A 25254-nucleotide genomic window follows, 5' to 3' on the forward strand; every position below is an offset into this window, starting at 1 on the left:
GCATTTGCCATGTCAAGATTCCTTTTCTGAGCCTGGAGAATAAATAAAGTCAGTGAGACTAGGTGAGGCTGCTGGTTAATTACCAGAAATGCACAATGTTTTATTGCTTTTGATCACTGTTGTCTTGGCTTAACGTTCCACTCTTATTTGGTGTATTATTTATATGCTGCTTCCAGCTGTGTTAATCTTTCCAGTTGAACTTTTACGGTTTTTAGTTTTTTAAAATTTATGTATTTATTGTTTACAATGTTACTGCCGTTTGCACCTGCTTTGACATCACAAACCTGGGGACTTATTTACAAGCCTCTTGCCGCACCAGTGCGGCACTTTTTATGATGCTCCAGTGGCTTTTCGTGGCCTCGTAGATATGGTGTAAGGCAACGCAGTGACTTGCGCTGCGTTGCCTTACACTGCATCAGAGGGCCGTTCCATGGGCATTGCGGTGGGTAATCCCACACAACACCCATGGGTTTTGACACATCCCAGTGTTACAAGGATCTGTAAACCTGGGAATGCGTCAAAACTGCATGCCTCTTCGCTTTTTCCTCTTTTTATGTGTGCTGCATTGTGCAGCACACACAGAAGGAGGAGAAAGCCTCTATGGATTGTTTTTGTGCAGGAAGGTGTCCCTTCCCACACAAACACAATCCTGCCAACAACTCAGATACCCTTGCACCGTGGTACAAGCATACCTGCGTTGGCGCTAGGCATCAAATTGTGAGCCGGTGCTAGCTGAAAAGACAGCAATGCACTATATCTTGTAAATATGGTGCATTCCTGCCCTTTCAAATTGGCGTAGGGCAGCGACTTGCGGCACGGCCCTACGCCAAGTCATTGTAAATGAGGCCTCTGATATCATGTTCAGACTTAACAACTTTGAGTCATGCCGTGTTGTTTTTACCGAAAGATACAGCAGTTTCTCGTCAACTATTTTGTGCGAGAAGTGCTCCAGGTATATTACATTTTATGCAAATTTTAAAGTCATTAAGTGCACTGTGATGTGAATCAATGAAGACATTGTTTGTTTTGTGTTCTGATTAAACTATTATGGCCTAAGGCCACAATAAAGTATTTATAAACAGTCCACACTGCATGGTAGCATCACTCTCTGAGCTACAAACAAACATGAACAAAAAGGAGCATTTCCAAAGAGGACGTGATTAATACCAGCAATAAAAAAAATTGTATCCACAGGATCTTGTGATTCCCTTACCTGTGGGGGCACACTCCTAAGAAGACAAGTAATCTATACTTCAACACGCTTTTTCAAACCGAAATTATTTTGCATGGGGCAAACATATTGCCAGCTGCCACTTCTGCCTCTGACGCCGTAATGGCAGAGGAGCGTCACTCCACTTGTCAAAGTCAGTAGCCAAAAATAAAATGATAATAAAACAATGTTATCATTTTATTTTCTGCTGATTTACTGACCTGATGTCAGTGAACAGCAGTGCGGAGTCAAGCCATGGCAGGGGGAAGAGTGATGGGCACTGTAAAGTGCGCATGTTGGTTTGGCCGGCCGTCTTAGGCCAGCAAAATCGGCATGCGCATCTAGGTTTTACCAACACAGCTGTGTTGCAGTCGGGTTGAAGAAACAACACAGACTTCCACGCACTAGCTGAGTGGCAAACCAAGCTGCTCAGACCAAGCCTGTGCCCCAGTGGCTCCAGGGAGGAGAGCCGGAGAAGAGCACCAAGGTGGCCGGAGTCGACAGGTAAGTCTTTTTTTATAAATTATTCCATCTAATCCCCGTGGCCCCATGCACCTCACTTTAGCTATGCAGCAGCCGCCACTGGTTGTAAAATGCGGCATACGGACGATTTCAGGTAAGTAACGGGGAAAAAAAACGAATTTCGTTGCGTGCGCTGCCTCGCCAAATGCGATGCAGTGTGCGCAACAAAATTTGTTTGAATTATTTTTTCGTTACTTACCTGAAATCGTCCGTATGCCGCATTTTACAACCCCCACCCTGTCCCTCCCCCGCCCCACGTCACCGCCCGGTGGCACACCCTATACGGGCCGTGGCTGAAAAGCGGGCGGGAGGGAAGGATGAGTCAGGCAAGGTTAGGTCGAGGTACCTCCCACTTTGTGGCGGAAACGGCTGGCGTTAGACCGGTGTGGCTTGCCTCTGCGAGGAGACCACAACCCCTACAATTTTCACCGCAATTTTCACCAGGGACTATTATTAATTTGCCTCACTTTTTCCCTGTATTTTTCACATACACCCAATTTGTCTGAAAAATAGAATATTAGGGTTGGGGCATGGGTGATGCTTGTACCGCTAGAAGCAGCAAGGGAGTAGAAAGGTGTGGATACTCCTGATACTCACTTTCTTTTTGAAGACACTAGTGTTAATGCCAGAGGCACTTCAAAGACATTTATATGCACTGTAATTGCAGTGAGACTTTGTACAAACTTTACCTTCAGGCTCCTAGGCCCCTTGCTTTGGACTTTTGACTGCCCGGAACTCCTAAAGGGCTCCTGGTGGTCGAGCCCCAGGATAGAAGCAAAAGGCAGAAGGGCAAGTTTCCCTGTGTCTCCCTGGCGTTTGGAGTAGTGTGGGTGAGTGCAGTGTGGCCCTAGATTCGTGGTTCCTTCCTCAGTAGGCGCATTAGGCTGGTGTGGCTTGCTACTCTGGGAGGGTCTACATGCCGTGATTCTCGTTTTAGCCACTTCTATCCTGGTTGAGCGCGACGGAGGCGCGAGGAAAGGAGTGGATCCAGGTTAAAATAAATAATGACAGCAAGAAAGTTGAGATCGGGTTTTTTCTTCAGGGTAGAGTCTGCGTAAAGACCAAATCAAACCCCTTCCGGAACAAAGATGCTCCTGTTATGCTGCTGAATGGAAAAAAACAGATATTCAACCTATGGGAAAGGGAGAAACATCCCCTAGCAAAAATAAATCTATTGACTGAATCGAATTGGTGGTCTAATGTTATCACTAATGTAGTTGTTAACCTTAATACTGATTCGGATGTTGGTGTTAATTTGCATTTTGTGGAATCTGATGTCATGGGGTGAACTACCGGAATCTCAGAAGGATCCTGTATAGGCTCCGGGGACATAAATAGCTGTCCCTCCTATTTGACATTTTCTGGTCCTTTTCCACCAGTGTCAATGATGGCAATTGATAACCCACTTATAATTAAGAAAGAGGCTCCCAGCCCTTTGTTGGTACAAGACATTCAGGGTGAGGATTTTATCTTACCCGATTTGGATAGAGATCTTTGTAGGAGATACTTCTCACATGATATTAGTAAGATTGTAGAGATTATTGATACACCAGCTGTGATAGACCCTGTTGGGCTAAAATTATTCAGTAGTACTCCATCAAATAATTCTAATTTGATATCCTATCTTTCTGTGGCCCCTGATTTTCTAGAGGAAACTGATCCCACTGACCAAGTCGAAAATCGATTTTAATACTCAGGCTGGTAACTCACAATGTAAGAAGCTGGTTACAAAACATATTTCAGAGAGTTTTTTTAATAACGTACATTTTAATCTATAAAAACTATTTCAGACACTACTCCTAATATAAAGAATCTGGAGGGTATATCTAGAAGGATAGAACAGGAAGTGTTTCCTATTATTAAAACCCAGCCTAGCTGTGGAAAAACGGTTGGTGATTTAGCGTCCCCACGATCGAAGGCGAAAGAGAGGAAGGAGACACAAAGAGGGGAAAAGAAAAAAGCTATGCATAGATTTGCCAAAAAGAGACAAAGGAGTCTTTGGTTTAGAGAAAATATTGAGGCCCTATCTAGTGCGGAGGCTTTTATTCAATCTTCGCAAGCATGTCGTCAAGGTATTGACCCAGAAAGTGGTTATGCAAGTTTATCGGATGAGAAATCGACTGTGGAGTCAATGGTGGTGTGTGAGGCGCCTCCCCTCACTATGTTTCCTCTATTGAACCCAATGGGTCTTGAAACCGGCTATGCTAACGCTCTAGTTGAGGGGCCTGTAGCAGCACCAATGGTAGTTCCAAGGGTGCCCTTCAATCATATTCCATCCATACTGACTCCAATGGCTGTTTCTTTCCTTGATTCTGGTAAAATGAGAGACCCTTCAAAGCTAGTAGGTGTAGACTTCCTGGTACAATATGGATGCTAATAGGTTGGATTTTATTCTCATGTTTGATGGAGATTTAATTTTAAACAGGGTTTTGCTGCTTAAATGTTTTTCAGAGATCGAGAATCTGAAGCTTATCCAAGGTAGTGATCTAAATCTAGTTTCTCTTTTACCCTTTGTAGTTGGTTTTAAATCAAGGGTAAGTTTTTATTTTAATATTACTGTAAATTTGATATTAAGAATCAGGGATTGAAAAATCCACTCGCCCGCTCGCATTTGTGAGCCAGGTTTAATTAAGACAAGCTATTTTTAGGTCCTTCTCGCCCATTCTGGCGAGTAGGAAGACATACTGCCTTTTGACCTCTATCGCTAAAAGCAGAGCAAATGTGACAAGAAAGCAAGATTTAAAGGCATCTTTATTGCTCACAAAGTGAATGAGCAATAAAAATGCCTTTAAATCTTGTTAACTGGTCACATTTGCTTGGCTTTCAGAGACAGAGATCTAGTGCATTACAGTTAGGTCAAATAGATTTTTTAAGTTACTAGACTACCCGGTCTAGTAAAAGGTTTTTGATTATTCGAGCTCTGAGAATGTCTGAAGGCTTACAAAGGGGGATTGATTTGATCCCAATTTTAGAAGAGGATGGCTATTGTGCTGCGGATAAAAGCTATTCGCCATCCCAATCTCTGTCTATCAATGGGGGTCTCTGACTGATGCAAAGGGTATAAAAATCCATTTAGATAAATATGGTAGACAAGTGTCAATCAAGGAAAGCCCTGCTTTTAGCTTTGAATGAAACTCTAAAGATGAGAATCTCAAATGGAATTGGCTACCCGGTGCATTATCAAGTGTTGCTCACAATAACCACCTGCAATGTCCATCCTATTACAGCGAGACGTGGTGCACGGATGAATTGACTTGTGATGACATTATCACTATTTAAGAAAGGAGACCATGACCTACCAGAAAACTATTGTCAGATTGCACTTCTTGATGTGGTGAGTAAAGTCTTTGCTAAATGCGTCCTGTCCCAGATTAGTGAATGGGCAGAAGTCCATAAAATCATACCTATGGAGCAAACTGGGTTCAGGGCGAAGCATGGAATGATCTATAATATGAATGCCTTTCAGGTGATAAATGAAATATATGTTAAACTTAGAGCAGGAAAAGTATACACAGCTTTTATTGGCTTCTCCACAGCATTTGATCAAGTAGATCATTCTTTGCTGTGAAGTAAGCTTTTAAACGTGGCCATGCCGGGAACCCTTTTAGAGTTAGTTTGTGCCCTCCATACTGATACTTGGTGTAGAGTTTTATTAGGTGGGGACAGAGGTCTATCACAAGCTATCCCCACTGCAAATGGATAAAAATGAGGATGCTTACTTGCCCCCCTGCTCTTCTCCCTTTATTTTTCATTCCTCCCTGATGACCTGGCCCGAAGTGAGGGCATTGCCCCGCATATTGAGGGAAAGCCAATTGTATGTCTACATATTCATTTTTGACCTAACCACTAAGGGTTTAAATAGTCATCTGCAGGCCCCCAAAAATTTACTGAAGCTCACCACCGAATGATCAATGTTTCCAAAAGTAAAATTATGTGTACGCATGGGAGGACGAAGCCTAAATAGGGAAACTTTGCATGGTCTCTAGGTGGTCATAAATTGGAGTCTGTAAAATCGTATACTTTTTGGGGGAAGATAGTGTGCGAAAAAGTAAGCGATAAAGCCCATATAGAAAACAATAATTTAAAGCCACCTTTAAGGCGAAATATCTGGGCTCCTTTTATAGGGCCACAGGGAGATGACGTTTTACACTTTTATTGGAGGTTCTTTCACGCTAAGATTCCTGCCTCCTTGTTGTATTGTGCAGAACTGAACTGACGTATTGAAATAGGGCTTTCTAAACACAGATGAAGGTGGAATCTCTAGAAGCCTTGCCTCAGTCAATCCGGCATTTTCTGTGGCCGCCTTTAGGCTAGAATTTGGAATGAGAAGTACCTGGGCACAGGGCCTCGCAGGGGTAGTGCGTTGGGCCATGCATCCAGCAAAGAGGGACCCTGGTACACTCAGGTTCTGATTGCGAAAATAATTTTAGACGGTCTATAAGAAAAGTCATTAATTTATAGAAATTTTATGATTGCGATAGTTTTGTTGAAATTAGACCCGCTTTTTACTTTGATGTCGTACCAATTAAAAGCTACTTTGAAACAGGCCACTTGGTCCTTAAGTTTCCGTAGGGATAGGGAAGCTTGCATTTTAAAGAAGGGTAACCATGTGGCTATTGATTCTTGTTTGATAAATAAAGTACAGGCATATATTTCATGTAATCTGCCACATGGAGTGTGCCGTTTTTTGGTTACTGTTGAGGCAGGGCATGCTCCCTTTAAATCTCCCTCTGGCTAAATAGTACGGTTCATCAGCGATCTGTAACCTGTGCGACAATGGCCCTTAAGATACTAACCATGTACTATTTATCTGTCTTGCTTTGTTATTATGTTGACGGAAATTGCCGAGACCAATATGTTTACAGTTCTCTCTGCCTCAGCAGTATTACTATCACTTTATGATCCTCCTAATGAAATATTTTGTCATAGAATTTGTAACTTTAAGTCGTTTTTAAAAATATATTAAGGTGCATCAGTTCTGCAGGGTGTAGGGGTCGATATTTTTCTAGTTGGGCAATTTTTAGCTTTTATGTATTGTTTGATTGCATTTTTATGGTATATAAATTATTATTTTCAGTATATATTTATTAAACCCTTGCACTGATGGCATCAATGTCACTTTATATTTAGCTCTGTATAATATGCTACTGTTTGATAGAATGAAAGTTTTATGAACCGTGGCTATTGTTTAAGTTTCTTCGATCTCATGATGGGGTGGAATATTTTATTTTGTGTATTTAATTGCAAATTAGAATTCTTTCCTATTCATATGTATGGGATTTAGTTTTTTTATGTGGGTCACTTTGGAGTTCCATGATCATAAATAAAATAAACGTGACAGTTAATGTAAGGTAGCCGTAGACATTTAACACATCTTATACTCAAACTGGCATGCATAGTGACAAAAGCTGTAGCCCATAAATCCGATTAGTATGATTTTGTTTTTTAAATCTTTTGGAAAAATGAAGAATAGGGTCTGTGGGGTGCTCTCCTGGCTGAAGTCCCTTTTCTTGTTTACTTACAAGTTTTGTGTTTTTTTGGTTTTTTTTTTAAAAACCTTTATTACAATTTCAGAGAAATACAAGTATGGGCCTACAACCAACAGGCCGGCCGCTAAAATGCAGTGTAACCCTAGGCACAGCTGAACATTCACATCGATGAAGCAACAAAAAAAGGGTCACTGGAGAGTTAATCATCGCAGTCGGCCGCAGCCGCAGTCCATAAACAAACAAGAAAGGTTTCATATTTTTAAGGAACGAAAAACAGTAAACACTCAAGGCAGAGGAAATTAATAGCAGTAGCATGTGCCCCTCGTATCGAGGGAGTAAACCAACCCGGGTAAACAGAGGGGGAGGGGGGCAAGGCCGAAGAAACCAAACTCGCATGTCGCAGGAGCATACAGGAATGCGCGGGCTAGGGAGACAGAGCGGCATCTATCTCACGCGTCTGAGGCGGGGCGCATATACCACCACGATAGGAGTTCCAGGGACCCCACACCTTAATCCACTTCCCAGGCTTGCCCCTCGCCACATACACCGTTTTCTCTCTGAACATACACCAGTCCATGTGTTCTTTCCACTCGGATTACTTACAAGTTTGATTAAATTTACATACTTGTTTTTTTTACCCTTGGAAATAAAAATTCCTGTTACAATAAAAAATATTTATTTCATGAAATAAAAAGAAACATTGCACAGACAATCAAACAAAGGTAAACCAAAGTTAACTCTTAACTACTTTTCAGTGTCTAAAAATATGCCTAATTTTCCAGTGTTTAGGAGTTATTTGTGTGGTACAGACTTGTGCAGTATTTTTGCACTATGATACAGCATTCTTAAAATGCTTATGTGGTATGTGTCAGAAACCTGGCACATGCTTCACTGTTAGTGACACTATATCATTAGAGTTGAGGTAATCCTAGGCAGTGCCAGGGAGGATAAACCACTTGCCTGGAGCACTGTGTGTACGTTAAAAGAAGTTAAGTATGCTCAGGGAGACTATGAATCTGTGCAACCATATGTGAAGATGAACTTCAGTCTCTTGTACACACGCCTACGCATAAAGTTGAAACGATTGCAGAAATTGCTTTACTAAAGGGCTACCAACATAAGTTGAGAACAGTTGGATCTGTTGCTGTTTTCCAGGACAGCCACATAATATAGTTACTTACAAATAACTTAAGCTGGACTCTTTGACAAAGTCGAAGAAGTAGTTGTCTTGACGTAGATCCAGCTCTCCTAGAGCTACTTGGAACCCGCAGTTGTTTTTAATTATACCAAGATAATGGGGCATATTTATAAGCCCTTAGCCCCACCGGAGTGTGCCGTTTTTTGACACTCGATTGGCGTTATGTGCTGGCCCATATTTACAAAGCCACGCAAAGTCACCCTGCGTGGCTTTTAAGAGCCTTTTAAATATGGCCCCTGCATCACTTTGCATGAAAAGGGTATGCAGTGGGTGTTGCTGCGGCCGTTCCACTGCAACACCCATTGCTTTATGACACTGCCCCAGATTTAAAAGGATCTGTAAATCTGAGGCAGCACCGAAACTAACACCATTGAAAGCAGGCATTAAAATGGCACAATGAGGAGAAATACTTTAATTTCTTCTTGTTTTTTGCTCTTTCTATGTGTGCTGCATCATGCAACACACATAGAAGGAGCAAATCGCCTTTTAATGATTGTTTATGCGCAGAAAGATGTCCCTTCCTGCACATAAACAATCATCCATGCAACGCAGGCACTCTTGCACCATGGCGTTTTTTAAATGACAGAGCACAGCGCTGCTAAATTGCTTGCAGCGCCGTGCTGCATAGTTTCTTTGTTAATATGCCCCAATTAGTGCTAAAGAACAGGAAACTCACACAGTCTTGATGAGAAACACGTCAATTCTTGAAACAAAGTGAGTGCTGATGATGATAATGACCTATTGGTCACAATGTACTTTGGTTTATTATTTTTTTTTGTTTTCCCTGCCGACCCATTTTGCCAATGCTTAAGGTGCCAAATGAAATGTATTAAAATAGCTGCAAATTGAAACTTTCCAATGAGCCTTTAATAAGTAAATGTATGTTCTTAATCAAAGAGAATATGGTGTTAAAAAGCACTGGAAAGGGTCATTAACAGTGTCTCCATACGCTCACTGTGCCATATCCAGACGACTAACTAAAAGCGGAATGAACTTAGAAACCATAATGCGATGTGAAGCCTTGTCATGAACTCCAGCCCAACAACATTTGAGCATAAACTCGCGATCTCGCTTTGTAACATAAAACCAAGAAAATAACAAATATTTACATAACACCATGCTACAGAAGGCTAGCACGTCACAGAGAAAACTATCCATATGTGGTACCCATTGACAGCGTTCTTTGGTCCCATAAGTGATGTTACTGTCGTGTTGAGAGTCAAATAAGAATAAATGCTAAACACTTAAAAATGAGTGAGTTAAAAATATAAATAGGTTGGATTTCATTTTATTGTTCACAAAAGTCTGTTGTTATATCCAGGAACTTGAATGCTGCCTTTGATATTCTTACAATTGTAAATTGCAAGTCCTGGGTTGCTTTTAAGGGACTGTAAAAAAATGGGGCCACGATTTCAGATTCACTGATTCTGGGCCTTTTAGTAAAAATAAAATAAAGTCACAGGAAAGGAAAACAAGGAAATAGAGATAGGTGTTGAGTCTGAAAAAGTCATGAATTAAGTGTGGTTTGAATGCACTTTGATTAAGTGATGATTAGTCTGTCCGGCGGAGAGGTGCCTGAGGCAAAAGGTGGAGTTCCTTGTCCGGAGCTAGGATTCTGTTCTGGGAAATGTTTTTAAAAAAATTACCGAGAAAGCCTCTACTTTCAATGCTCAACTTGAGTAGAGAGTAGGAGGGAGGGGGAAGAAGGATGTGCCGATACGGTCAGAGCAGCCAACTTCGAGAGTAAGGAACAAAGGGTTTGAGTCTCGGCGTCGTCTCATCCTCCAGTGATTCTGGGCAGTATCACTTAATCTCCTGGTTTTAAAAACCAAGTAAGCTTGAAATGCATGCTGACATTAGGAGATTAAATAAAAGGCGTAGGACAAACAAAAAAACAAAACGCAGCTGACAAGCACGAGCGTGCTTGAAATGCGTGCAGGCAGGGGGGGGATAAGGTAAACAGTAAACGCTGTGCAAGCGAAACTTGATAAAAGAAGTTCCACCCATCAAAGCGGATGAAAAGGAGCACTTGGGCCATGGGAAACTGGTAAAAGAAACACCCAAGGAACAACAGGTAATAGTATGCTACAACCAATAGAAACGGAGAAAAATTAAAAGGAAAGCACACAAACAAATGAAAAGTAAGGGCGGGGTGTAAGCCCCTTTTAAGATTTATGTTAAATGGATTTCACAAGCACAGCTCTGTGCAGATAAAACCTAAACAAGCATTGGCATAGCCAATAGGTCTCGCCTTTGGGACCTTATAAGTGTTTAGCCATGCAACACTTGATGTTGTTGCACCAAGGATATTGTGCTGGATAACTAAACACTTATAAGGTCCCAACGGCGAGGCCTATTGGCTATGCCAATGTTTGTTTTTAAATGCAGCCCGGTACCTTAAAGTAAAACGGGCGGCATTTAAAAAAGAGAAATGAAACTTTTCAGTTTAATTTTGTAAGGGCAGGCAGTGGTCCCCGAGACCACTGCCTGCTCTTAAAATATTTGTGCACCCATTCACAAAGGGAAGGGTTCCCCTGGAGACCCCTTTCTCTTTGCAAATGGTTTACCACCTACTTGAAGTAGGTGGTAAACTGAGAGTGTTTTGTGACCGCAAATGCGGTCGCAAAACAATAGTACATTGCAGTCTGACTCGCTATTAGGAAGGGACGCCCTTGGCACGCCACTTCCTATTAGCGAATCACAAACCATATTTTGTGAGTCACTAATAGGTTAGCGACTTGCAGAATATGGTTTGTACATGGGGCTGACCAATTTTGCGGTCGCAAACGGGCCAAATTCCCGTTTGCAACTGCAAAACAACTGTCGTACATCTGCCCCTAAGTGATTTGCGCAGAATCACAAGATGTTGAACGTCGTTGCCTAGACTTGAACCCAGTTCCCCAGCTTCGAGGTAGATCGCTCTAGCCATACGGCTACATCCTCTCCCCCACCCATATAGTTGGTCCTTTGTGGTTTGTGAGATTCAGCAAGCCACCAGAAATCAAAAACGTAGATCAGACTTCCGTGGTCAGCACTTGCTACACAAAACAAGCATTTGCAATGCAATAGGTCTCGAATTTATGAAAGTTTGAGCTATTGGCATTGTAAATGACAATGCCTTTTATTTAGTTTTTGGTTTTTAAAACATAAATAAAAGGCATGGTCATTTACAATGCCAATAGCTTAAACTCGCGTAAAGGCGAGACCTATTGCATTTTAAATGCTTGTTTGCTTTCAGTTTAGTGGAAGTACGTAAAATGCTTTTACTTTCTGGGGCATGTGCTTAATTGAATGATTTCTGCACTCCACATATCAAGGCACACATGATGCGCAGACCTCTTTTTGTAGACGCAAAGAGGTGGCCTCTTCACACCACCCAAATTAATATTTCAATACCCCATCACCGCCACCAAAGCGCCCGAGCCGGGATTGGTAAATGTGCTCTGAAGTTTTAACGTGATTTAACGAGCTAAGAGACCCATGCAGTGATGTGTTACTTGTAGTTCACGGGTTCGGTTCTGCAGATGAAAAAATGAAGCACTTCTTAAGTGGCACTATGAACGACAAAAATGTTATACTAAACTGAAAACTTAAATTGGAACCAAACTGGAAACTAACATGAAACGGACTTGAAATTCCAACTCCCTCCACGTGGTGTACGGCGATCTACTGGGATATCGGCTCCGTTGGGACCCGGTTGCTCTGCTTTTCAGACAACAATAACGAAGTGATGGGGGCAGTACAGACGGGCGCTATAGCTGAACAGCCAAGGACAAAAGCAAATGTAAATAAAACATTTACTGAAAGTCTGTGCTCAAGCATTTGCAATGCAGTAGGTCTAATCCAATCAACAAAAACATGTATTACACATTAGTTGCCTGTCAGGGCCCACGTGCAGCTCTTTCCGCGGGCTGCAGCTCCTCTGATGTGCGCAAACCTTCAGATCTCGTTTGAACCCATCCGCCGCCACATTCAAGAATGAGCATAATCAGGGAATATTGTTCCCATCAGTTTGTCTAATCTGCTGACATCTCTAGAAGCAGCCGTCTTGAAGGAGTCATTTGTTTGGTGCCGGTCTCGTCTCTGCAATAAGACAGAGCAGTTAATGAGCGTTAATTGTGTTTCATAAAAATATTAATTTCATGTTCTGCCAAGTGTCCCTCTTTAGTGTCACGTGGCGGTCCCATGGGCGTGGTAGTTTATTTCTCCTCTCAGAGTAGGACAGAAGCTTTGTTGGGGCAAGAGCAGGGGTGGGTGTGTTCACTTCAGCTACATGTTGTCTTTGTAGCCATTCTGCATGCAAAATACTTACAGGAGCAAAAACCGTTCCGTTTCTGTTGACTTTGCTGTGATGTGCGCTGTGCGCAGCCAGAGGAACAGCAGATGCGTCAGATAACAGAGAGCTCGGGGCACTGGCCTGTGACAACAACTCCTAATCTCGAAGGACTTTCTCAAGCAAAACAGTTTGACAAAGCAGGGCTGTAAAATGGTCAAATTAAATCAGCATACACGAAAGCGAAAGTCCTCAGTTACCAGGCTACAGCTGAAAAACAGATGGCACACTGCACTTCAATTAAAAGAAGTGCAAGCAGAGCGAACTAACACTGTAGTTAGGCGCCGCTGTATCGGGACTACAAGGAAGTTAGCAAATGACCAACAGCCAAGAGAAAGGGAGATAACAACAACACAACCACAACTAAGCCAATAGCAAGCGGAAAGACAGATTACATTAAGTTTACCCCAACATACAGATTACTTTAGGTCTTGCTGAGACAGCGCATGCAGTGCATGCACTGCCAAGGCGAGACCTAAAAAGGAGTCGATCCATGTGTACGCAATTCAGCACCCGGTAAGCAAGTCAAAGTGTTCTGACTTCAGCCAGAATAGCAGTCTAAGAAATGAAGACATAAACGCTTGGGATTCGACTGGGCCAAGACTTATGGGAGACCTTTGTAGAAAGATTTACAAGCAGAACATGAAAAAAACAAACGGCCCGAGTTCGATGGCGTCGGATTACGGTCCGACCGCCGTCAGCTGCTGCGGTCCAACCGACGCATTACAATGCGTGCGGTCAGAGGCAGTAGGCAGAGGAACCGTCCGATGCTTTCCGATGGGCTCCGTCGTTGTGTCGAACAGACCGCATAATCCCTTAAAGACGGCGGCTGCGTCGTGGGGGTTATGATGCCGGTTTCCGACAGCCATTCCATGTCAGCTTTTCTGACATGGAAAGGCTGTCAGAAAGTGACATTGGGAGCCCCTAGCAGGGCCCCCTTCCATCCTGGCCCTCTGCAATGGGGCATGGGGAGGGGGGGCACTATGGTGCCCCTCCTAAACATCCCTGCACCGTGAGGTGCCTGTCACATGGTGCAGAGATGTTTGAAAACATCCATTTTCAATGTAAGCTTGTGCTGCGGGCCATTGAAAAATGTATGTTTCTGACGAGCCCTATGGGAAGTCGCATCTCAATACTGTAGTTGGAACAGCTGGCCTAAGATCGGGCAGTTCCCAATCTGCAACGGTCTGTCCGACATCGTAAAAAGCCCAAAAGTTCTTGGAGAAAACATTCAACTCAAGCACTAGGTTAATAAACCGGGACCTTTAGCCTCTACCTGTCTGTCTGAGACTTGTAGACCAATTTAACCAAAATTGCACTGGAATGCAATCTTACTTGTTACTGTTAAATTTCACAACCCAACGTTCAAAGCTGTAACTGAGAAAAATAAAAAAAGAAGTGTCACGGGCAAGAAATTACAATACAGTGCCATGTTACAGTAAAGTCAATGCCTGGGTAAACCTCCACAAGCCCCACAAGCTAAAGTTGATTCAGTCGACACTGTGACATGACAATGTGTGTCCGTCTGTCTGCGGGTGAAAATAAGTGAGACAGACTCAATAAGAAACAAAACGTTTTCCAACGGAGAGCCTACATCATACATTATACAGGCAGGAAGCCTAAAGCAGAAATATCAGCTGTATAAAAAGCAGGGCACAACAGATAAAGGCCCAAAAAGTGCCAACAGTGACACTCTTTCAGAAAAACAGCTACATGCAAGTGAAGCTATGCAAAGGCAGTAGAAGTCCAGTTATCTTGCATGACTCTCCCTGGCTTGAGGCCATTACCCTCACGTCTGATCAAATGTGATAAAGGCTGAAGCATATTTTGCGATCCACATGTCAAGGGTGAAGTATTGTCGACTATAAGATGGCCAGAAGCTGGAGATTCAGAACATGAAACTAAAGTCTAGAAGCCTAGTGTTGTATTTCTTTTGTTGATAAGCAGAAGATGTCAAGTTAAGAATCAGTTTCTGCCTAAAGAATAACCTTTGCCATTGTCTGCTCTTTGCTGATATGGTAATACTAATTCAAACCCCGCAAAATGCAATGCCCACAATACATGCCTGACTATTGTCTATTGAGACATGAGCAGAATTCTGTGAACACCCATGAAGGCATTTTGAGGTATTCAAAATAGTATTTTTGTGAACTAACCATAAAACATCTGAAATAAGAAAATTCAGGGAAATGTCATATACAAAAAGTATAAACAAAAAGGACTATGCTCTCTGCGCTTTCTCTAAAATGGACTCCGGTGTTTTGATGCCATTTCGAGAAGCGTAAGAGGGTATTAGGGAGTACTCATGTAGTACCACTTCTAGTACTCATAAAGGCTTTTGAGAATCAGCCCCTTAGACTGTGTGCCCAGCATCCATCAAATAATATTGCCTTCCTTTAAACGCCTTTCAGCACTCACATGCATATTTATGAGAACCTTGCGGCAGGTTTGCACAACACAAATTGGTACATATGTGACGCAAGGCTCTGAGTCAGATGTATGAAGCCATGCAAAGCCACCTTGCGTGGCTTTGAGTGGACTCATGAATCTTGAGTAAGGCAACGCAGCGCATATCGCTCCGTCACCTTGCTCTACACAAGGGAGGTGTTCCATAAGCATTGCGGTGGGTGTTTCCACGCAACTCCCATGGGTTCTGGCGCACACACAAGATTACAAGAAAAAGCCTCCATTGATTGTTTTCGTGCGGAAAGGGACACCTTCCAGCACGAAAACAATCCTGCCTACAGAACAGGCACCCTTGCGCCACGGTACCAGCGTTGGTGCTAGGCTGCCGAAACAGCGTCAGCGCAGGAGGACAGGACAGGAATGCACCGTATTGCATTAATATGGGGGATTTCTGCCCTTTCAATTTGACGTAGGCCAGCATAACAAGGAGACTTGCTGCGCTGCCCTATGCCAAAATCCCATAAATGAGTCCCTCACTAGCTCACTTTGAGCTATGGTGTAATGCGGTTTTGAAGGATTTTGCTTCCGAGTGAAGAATGGCTCCAGGTGCATCTGACTTTTTGTGCCGATGCGAGAGAATGGCTGCTGAAGCTGACCGGCTATGAATGGACTTTATTCATTGGGTGAGCCAAACTAAGTGCAGATGTAAAAACAGTTCTTCAATGTCTGCAAGCCTTGTCTGCATCTTTAAACCATCGGAAAGCAAGGCCCTTATAAAGTAAAGGGATTACTGAGAATCAAGTGTGAGAACACCCCATGATGATACCTTTAGAAATCGGTGGAACCAGGAAACAGAACATCTGTGGCCTTCTGGGAATCGGCCAGTCTCTTATTGCCCTGATCTCTATATCAGCTAATTAGAGATTATTTACGTGATTGCTGGTCGTTTTGAAACATGACTACCTGTGTGTACGCCCACCCAGTGGGTGGGGTGAAAGCAGCACTGTGTTTTGTGTATGCACAATTTTGGAGTGGATTGTGTAAGAGCGCAATGCTCGGAAATCTAAGCCTAGACATTATTCTTAGTTTTATTCAGAATGGATGTAATCGTGCTGCAGAACCAATGCTCGCATTTGATTGTCTCTGAACAGGTGTGCATTTACAGAAGGTGTTCTTCTGCAACAGTCATGGGAAACTTGCTGTGCAAGCCTGCACTTTGTAGATTCTTCGTTTATAGTCGCAAATTGTTTTTTATTTGCGATTTTAGCAAGCACTGTTTTCACTTTGCTCATAATCACAAGCTTTATTGAATTATATAAATTATTTATTGTTTGATTAATACAAATCATTACAATAAGAAGAGCGATGTCATGTGTAGTACCCAATTCATTAATCATTTAAAATTAAAATACGTCAATTAGCCAGAGCCATTAGAAATTCCACAGCCGCTAATTATTATGCAACTGAATGCAAAACATGCTTCATTAGTTACATACCATACTGGGACATTAAATACCACATATGCACATCTTTATCACAGCGGTTCACTGAGCATAATAAAAGTAACATATAATGATTAATAAAAAGCACCATAGACAATTCAAAAACTGTAAACACTGTGTATCGTTGTGCAAATGAACAATAGCGTGCTTCAGTGCTTACTCGTGATCTGTAATGCCTTATCTCTCAGGTAACCGGAAAACTGACCTGCATAGAACCATAATATATATTTCACCATAAAACAATTCACTACATCTATAAACATTATACACCACTTTACAGCACTGTGCAAATGAACAATGAAGTGCCTCAGTGCTTACACATTCTCTCTAAAGCTCCACATCAATGTATACAAATTGTAAATCTGAATTCAGCATGTTATCAGCTAGAACAATAAACTTAGTAGGTTACCCAACAAACAGGTTGATCTTCCAGATAGACAAAGAATTGTGGCTTGGCTGCATATTCTCACTCCATGTTCTATAAACAATGCTTTCAGCAAAATTCACTGTGCTTGGAGAAGGCGAGGGCAGGCACGCGCTATATGCGATAAAGATTTTTTAGAGCAGATATACTCATGGACATTTTCCCAAGGGCTGAAAAGTGTGATCTGTGGTGAGCCCAAGGGCCGCACTGATGCTAGCAGGATGGGCTAGGGGCTTGTTGGGAGGTAAAAAGTTGCAGGTTCATATTATATTATTTTCCTTTACTTCAATCAGCTTGTAAATAAAAGCTTCCCGTTTATTTAACATATTTCTGAATGCTAGTGCTCTCTGAAGTAAATAGCAGCCCAGTGCTGCTGTTAACCCGTGGGACGTAAGTCAAGGTCAGGACGTAAGGACGTGGGACGTAAGTCAAGGCCCTCATTATGGCCACTGAAAAAATTCGCAAAACCATGGATGAAGGTGGGCGATCGGCCCTGATACTTTTAGACCTCACAGCGGCCTTCGACACTGTGAATCACGCCGTCCTATTAAAAAGACTCGCGTCACTCGGCTTCACCGGTTCCGCACTGGCACTTATTGCCTCCTTCCTAACCAATCGTACTAATCAACTGGTCTGGAATGGATTGCAATCCGCTGAATTCTCTCTTCCGGGCGGAGTCCCCCAAGGCTCAGCACTGTCTCCAACCCTTTTTAACCTTTGCGTCACTCCCCTAGCTGCCCTGATCAGATCCCACGGCCTACAATTAGTGTCTTACGCCGACGACAAACAAATCATAGTGTCCATCTCCCAATCTATAGACGCCACTGCAGAACGATTCAGGAACTGCCTCTCTCAGGTTAAGAACTGGATGTGCAACAACTTCCTAAGACTGAATACGGATAAAACCGAAGTCATCAAGTTCGGCCATAAAACTTCCATCTGGAACGACCTATGGTGGCCCCTCGAAGCAGGAACTTGCCCTCTTCCCTTAGACAAGGTCAGAAACCTTGGCTTCTTATTTGACAAAGAACTCTCCTGCAAAGCCCAGGTGAACCAGGTGACCTCAGCTTGCTTTCATAACATCAAGCTGATCAGGAAAGTTCTTCCCTACATCCCAGACACCCTTAGGAAAACGGTAATGGGAGCCCTGGTCTTATCCCGCATTGACTACTGTAACTCCCTCTATTTGGGAGCAGGAGAAAAACAGCTGTCTAAACTTCAGGCAATCCAAAACGCGGCAGCCAGAGCCCTACTAAACATTCCCAGACGCCACCCCACATCCAAGGCTATTCGAGAGCTACATTGGCTCCCAGTCAGGCGCCGCATCCATTTCAAAGCTCTCTGCCTGGTCCACAGATCTCTCCACGGCAAGGGACCCGACGACTTCAATAACCTACTGCCCCGATACATCCCCCCGCGCGTACTGAGGTCATCCACCCTTGACCTCGTCTGCCAACCCAGAATAAATAAAGCCCGGTGGGGAGTCCTTCTCATACCAAGCGGCAAAAATCTGGAACTCGCTACCCCCAGCTCTTCGTGCCCAAAAATCTAAAACGCGCTTCAGAAAAGATCTAAAAACCTGGCTCTTTGTCTAGATCAACCTGCTCCTCTGCCTCTCTCTTTTCTGGATCTGTTAGCGCCAAGACGCCGCGGCATTCGTGCGCTCTACAAATACTTCAGTCAGTCAGTCAGGAGGGCCGCAGGCGGCCCCCGGGCCGTACTTTGAGGATCACTGCTTTAGAGAAACCTCAAAGTTTGCAACGATTTGCTGACCATTGTTGTATCCATCTAGGAGTGCCGTCCTTTTATGGATATCTGCTGAGTCTTAACTTAAGAACTAAGTACCTTTCATAGGGTTGTTGATGAACCCGTAGATAGTCAAACATGTTAATAATAGACCAGGTGTGCTTTTTGCTGCTAAGGCCTCTTTGTCCTGCATAAAAGATAATAGCTCTCTTGATTTGTTTAAGAGGTGCCTAATTGAGGCTTTACTTACATCCAATTTTCCAAAAGGCTGAAGATTAAAAGTATGTGGGCTCTCTGCTAAATAAGATCTCCAAACGTTTGTATAATCATATTTTTAAGTTCTTGCCAACACTAATTGACAAGGGTGCCAGGGTCAGATAAAAACAAGGAATATAAAAGTTTTCATTATATATATTCAGCAGGTAAAATTAAAATTGTCACCTATAGAAAACATTACCAAGATCCCGTTCAAAAGTGCAACCGAATTCACGTGCAGCTCTTCTTGGCAATTCAGTACAGGTGAATCCATGCGCAACAACTGCGCTCAGTCGAATAAGTTTGTAACTGGTCGACTAAAATTTCCTTCTGGGTAATCTAGGGACTGATTTAGAGTTCAGTGGGTGGGTTACTGGTCATAACGTACCGGATATCCTACAGGTGCCACTGGATATAATGCACTTGTAATAACGCAGGCAGGATCACTGCCACAAAAGAGGGGTTATCCCCATTTTTGTGATGGAGTGACCCGTCTGCCGGACTCTAAATCAGACCACTAGTCTCTAAACACCTGATTTCAATTTCATCAGACAGGTTACTTCATCACAAATGTCACGGATATCTCATTCACCATATTACAAGTGCCACTGAATATAATGCACTTCGGTGGATGGGACATCCGTCACACTTGCGACGGAGTAACCCGCCCACCGATCTCTAAATCAGGCCCCAAGTCTGCTGAGGTGTAGATTTTTATAAACTAGGTTTATTTAGCATGCTTTGTAGGGCTCCTAGAATGCAGTTGTATTTTCTCACAGGTAGATTTTGTAAACTAGATTTATTTAGCATGCTTTATAGGGCTCCTGGGATGCAGTTGTATTTTGTCATAGGTAGATTTTGTAAACTAGATTTATTTAGCATGCTTTACAGGGCTCCTGGGATGCAGTTGTATTTTGTCATAGGTAGATTTTGTAAACTAGATTTATTTAGCATGCTTTACAGGGCTCCTGGGATGCAGTTGTATTTTGTCATAGGTAGATTTTGTAAACTAGATTTATTTAGCATGCTTTACAGGACTCCTGGGATGCAGTTGTATTTTGTCATAGGTAGATTTTGTAAACTAGATTTATTTAGCATGCTTTATTGCGCTCCTGTGATGCAGTTGTATTTGTCATAGGTAGATTTTGTAAACTAGATTTATTTAGCATGCTTTACAGGGCTCCTGGGATGCAGTTGTATTTTGTCATAGGTAGATTTTGTAAACTAGATTTATTTAGCATGCTTTACAGGGCTCCTAGGATGCAGTTGTATTTTGTCATAGGTAGATTTTGTAAACTAGATTTCTTTGGTATGCTTTATAGTGGACCTAGGATGTAGTTGTATTTTGTCATAGGTGTGTAGAAAGCTGTACATTTTTTGTCAGGTTTGGAGAGAGGGATTATAAAACCAAAATAATGCAGCATATGCTTTCTCAATATGCATAAACTACTTCTATCGCAAGTTTCTGTCAAGGACCTTTGAAAATGAAACCTGGGTAATTTCCATTGCCCACCCACAGCACTTGCTCCTGCTCTCTACTCTCCTGATTACTGCATATTTCTCTCTCCTCTACCCACCAGGCTGGTAATGCCCGTGCTCTCTCACCCCTTTTCCAGTGCCATGACAACCTACATCTGTTGAAAGCTGCTCCCCCGGCCAGCCCCCTCGCCCCACAGACTCTCGCAGCACACAGAACGTGGAGGGAGTGAGAGACCACAAGGCAATGGAGAGGGATTTCAAACACAAGCCAAAAACTGGGAAGAAAAGAGAAAAAGGCTAGAGACGATATAATAAAGAGAATGAGTACCAGCTGAAAGGTGGTGAAGAGGGATCAAAGATACTTCAGTGGGTAGGGAAAATATAGGTACTAATGAAAGACATAGGTGAATTATACATATTGAAGAGACGGGAGAGGAAGTGAAAGCGGCACATTTGAGAGGTGAGGTTATGATGAAAGAGAGAGGGACAATGAGAAAGATAAAGAAGGAGAAAGGAAGTGTGTGACTATGTAAGAGTGTGAGAGAAAAGGACAAGTTAAAACAGAGCAAGTGACAGGAGGGAGTGGGTTATGGAAAGTGAATGCAGGAAAATGGTGGCCTACTCACTCCATTGAAGGAGTATTTGTTACAGTGGTCATTTGAGATGGGAAACATGGTTTTTGGAGCTTCTTGACTGGTAGAACACCAACTATGCTGATAGACGTTGGACTAAGAGAAGGCCAGCATCACACCTTTTCTGTGCCCGCTGCTTAATTTGTACTGGTGGTGATGGTGGTTTGCACCAACCTTACTTTTTAGGCCCAGGACATTTTATAATCATCAAACTTTGACTCAAAACGTAAGAAAGAACGGCAGAAAAGGGAAAGGGGAGAAGGGAAAAAACATAGGATAACAGTGACAAAGAAGAATGACAAATAACCCTCACAAGTGACATAAAGAAACAGGAAGTACAGGGCGATGAAAGAAATAACTCTAAGGTGGATTCACGATTATGTTAATGTCTCTGTATTTGGCAACCCTGGCATTTGGCAACGTTCGCAGCAGACTCCAAATAAAAACTTTTCACCACCGCACTTAGATTTGTTTCTCTCTTTTTTTTTTTTTTTTTAACTAAATCAAGCCCTACCTGTAAACACGGGTGTCAATTCACCATAAATGTCTGGACTGGTGGAAGTGACATAACATACCCTTTGACCCTGATGACATCACAAGATGTGACATCAGATGACTGTTGACTCTGGTGGCATCAAAGGAAAAGTTGTCACATGACCCTCAGGCCCAATTACATCATAGGAAGTACCCCCTCACCTAGAGTGCAAGGTTCGTCAAAATAGAACAATACAATTGAAGCAAGTAAAAAAAAATAAACATTACTATCTGGAGGATGGCTATGATATTCAATGGTACAGCTATGAAATGTCATAGGCACATTTCTAAATAAAATGTAACATAAAAATACTTTATTGTGCATCTGTTTTGGGAGGCCTGTGCCGATGGTACCAGCAGTTCTGCATACAGTTGTACCCAACCATAAATTCATAAAAATTTTGCAAGTCTGATATACTTTATTCTTTTGGTGTGAGTTTTAATTTAGTTCCTTAGTATGAAAATATTCAAATGTTTCACTGCTGTCCTTTGAATGTTTACTGGTTTTCTATGTTACAATGCAACTTAATTATTTATTTGCGGTGTAGATCACACAGAAGTAAACCTTTGAACAAGAATTTGTGAAAGCATCTCTTAAGCTCACTTTTAAAATTAAACGCTTTATTGTTTTGCTTTACACTCTTTCATCTTCTAACATAATTGCGACAAATGAATTACTCTGACTCCTTGCCCTCTAATGCTAGGGGTTGCACGGGCAGGGGTCGCAAAACGCCGCGACCCCTGGCAACCCCCTAAAGGATGTCCATGCCTGTAACTGTTCTCAGTGCTGTGGAAGCTTGCACTGTTCTGCCCAAGCTTTCATTGCGTTGTGTGTTAGTGAAGCTTTATGAAGCCAGACAAATTGTACAGTGAATGTTTCTTGTAAAGCACAATGTGAACGCAAGAGTGCACGATACCAAAATACGTGAACAGCGTCCAGTTTGGGTTTTACATATGAATCAAACAATTTTCAAAACGGACTGAATCATTTTTCACCTCTGTTAAATTATAAAAATTAGTTGTCAGGCAGCTCGAAGTCACCTGTCACTTTCTAGCAATCCTGGCTTTTTAGAAATCATCATCTGCATGTTTAGACTTTTGAGCCCCGGGGGACTTATTATGAGTCTGCAAGTGTTGTGCGCCTGGGGATACTGCGTGCACCATTTCCAAGTGACCACGTGATGCCGCACTAGGGATTACTGGGTTCTGGAACAGTCAGATGTTTCCAGGTCTGTTCCTGCAGCTGGTAAACTCCCACGTGGGTTCAGCCGGGGGTTCCAGGCCTAGGCAGAGCCCAGCCACCCCCTGAGCCGCATCAGCACCCTGGACGCTCCCCCATCTCTCCCAGAGTCGACCCTGCACCTTAAAGTCATGGCCCATACCCTGCATTTCCTCACTAACAAGGGCGCACTTAATATACGATGAAACACGCTGGTTTCTTCATCAGTTCATAAAAGAAAACTGATGAAGAAACCAGCGTGTTTCATCGTATATTAAGTGCGCCCTTGTTAGTGAGAAGATGTTCTTTCTTACAACACATTTGCATTGATAAAGACACGCCGGGACTTCGTGTTTCACAAGGTGCGCCGAAACTATATAGTTAAACCGTCCATATACCTTAGAGTGCACGGGGATCACACAGTTATAATTCCATACCCTGCATTTCTCACCCCTAACAGAGCAGGGCCGGAGCAGCAAAGCCCTCGGAATCAAATAAGCACGCAGAAAAGGACTGTATCCTCGAATTAATATGGGTATTCCCAGTGGTCGAAGGGTATTTTTAAAAAAAGTATTGGAACTGTGATGCTCTGCGCAATCAGGATAGGGTAAGTGAGTGTGCAGGCGTGGTCAGAGGCGTGGCTAAAAAAATAAATATTCTGTAACTTTTTTCAGCCCTTCACCTGTCGGTAACTACATATAAAATAACACACAGTGTAAATGAAAATGACGTTAATCTGTGGGAAATGCACTGTGGTATAGTATGAAACCTCTACTAGTTAATGCACTGCACCAAAGAGCTCCAGAAATGAATTCTGGCCGGTGCATAGTGACTTGTGTATGTTTAGCGCTACGCAGTGGCGGCTCCTGCACGCAGGCCGGGAAGCACCGCCTCGCTGCTTTTAGCAGTGGAAGTGAATGAAAAATAAAATGATAATACCTAGACGTTATCATCATTTTATTTGTTCCAGCGTCTTTGCGGTCGGGGCTGCTCTGCTCTCAGAGCTGGGGAAGGAGTGGTGGCACTCTGTAAAGTGCGCATGACTGTTTGACCGGCCCTCTCGAGCTGGCCAAACAGTCATGAGCACTTTGCATGTTCTCTATGCAGGCTGCATTACAGCCTGCATGGAGAATATGCCCAGGTCTCCATTCCCCATCTGAGCGCCGTGGTTCACAAATGCTACAAATCTTCTAAGGTTAAAGCATCTGCTTTACACAACTAAGTAGCAGTAGCGGTCCGTGGAGGGAGTTCGGTGGGGCAGTGAGGCGGGGGAGGGGCAGGGTGGGGAAATGTAAACACCGTAATATGGATGAACAAAGGTAAGTACACATTAAAATAAATAAAACGAATTCCTTTGCGCGCGCTGCATCGCAAAATGCGATGCAGCGCGCGCAACGAAATTCATTTTATTTATTTAAATGTGTACTTACCTCCGTTCATGCATATTCCGGTGTTTACATTTCCCCGCCCCACCTCATTGCCCCACCGAACTCCCTCCACGGACCGCTACTGCTAAGTAGTAAAAAGCAAGCGTTCCAGCATACTGTTGGAAGCTGTCTGCCTTTTCCACGGGAAGAGTTCTTATCTTGACAGTAAATGGGGCTTAAACAGTGTGAACAGCTTTAGTTGAAGTATTGTAAATGTGTGCAGCCAGGGGAAGTTAACAAAATAAAAGTTCCACACAAAAGTGAATGAACTCAGTAATTTGGTGGCGTGAACTGATAAGAGTCCCCTTTTATGGCATATTAACTACAAGAGATTCCACCAGCACATTATCAAGCGATGTGCAGGCGTAACCTAACAAAGGCTTTTAAATGTATGTCGTATGCGTGCTTGCGGGTGAGGATCAGAGACGTATAAAGGCAAGGGCAAAGTGGGCTTTGGCCCAGGGTCCAAGCCTTTTAGGGGGGCCCCCTGATAGAGCAAGCTCTGTTCTGCAGAGAGTCTTGCCCTGTTGACCTTGAATAATTCTTAAACAGATTGTTTTAAATACAGTATTCTTTTAATGCATTTTAATGTGGGCGATGAGTGAGTCTAATACAGACATATTGCAGAGAAATGTGTTTGTTTCATGCAGCAACCATAAAAAAAAGTTTATTTTAGGTGACAATAGACCCTCACATATACGAAATGGGAGGGTGTCACAGAGATTATTTGCAGCAATGAGCTGTTGCTGTTACAATATTGAAAACACAGGTCACTATCCCTGAATATTAGATGTAAACACATTTAGAATTTGAACTAGTGCACCTACTGTCAGCGACTTGGCCAAAGAGGGCGTGAAAGAGCTGAAATTAAATCATAA

At 42.8% G+C, this 25254-nt stretch overlaps 1 protein-coding gene across 6 annotated transcripts in view; it reads right to left on the reverse strand.

Annotated features, from left to right (window-relative positions):
• The window catches only part of LOC146801760 (beta-1,3-galactosyltransferase 5-like), a 152236-nt gene that overhangs the window by 67977 nt on the left and 59005 nt on the right, over positions 1-25254 (reverse strand). The gene's annotated exons all lie outside the window — the stretch shown is intronic.

Source organism: Triturus cristatus, chromosome 8 (genome assembly GCF_964204655.1).
Source record: "Triturus cristatus chromosome 8, aTriCri1.1, whole genome shotgun sequence".
Taxonomy (NCBI): domain Eukaryota; kingdom Metazoa; phylum Chordata; class Amphibia; order Caudata; family Salamandridae; genus Triturus; species Triturus cristatus.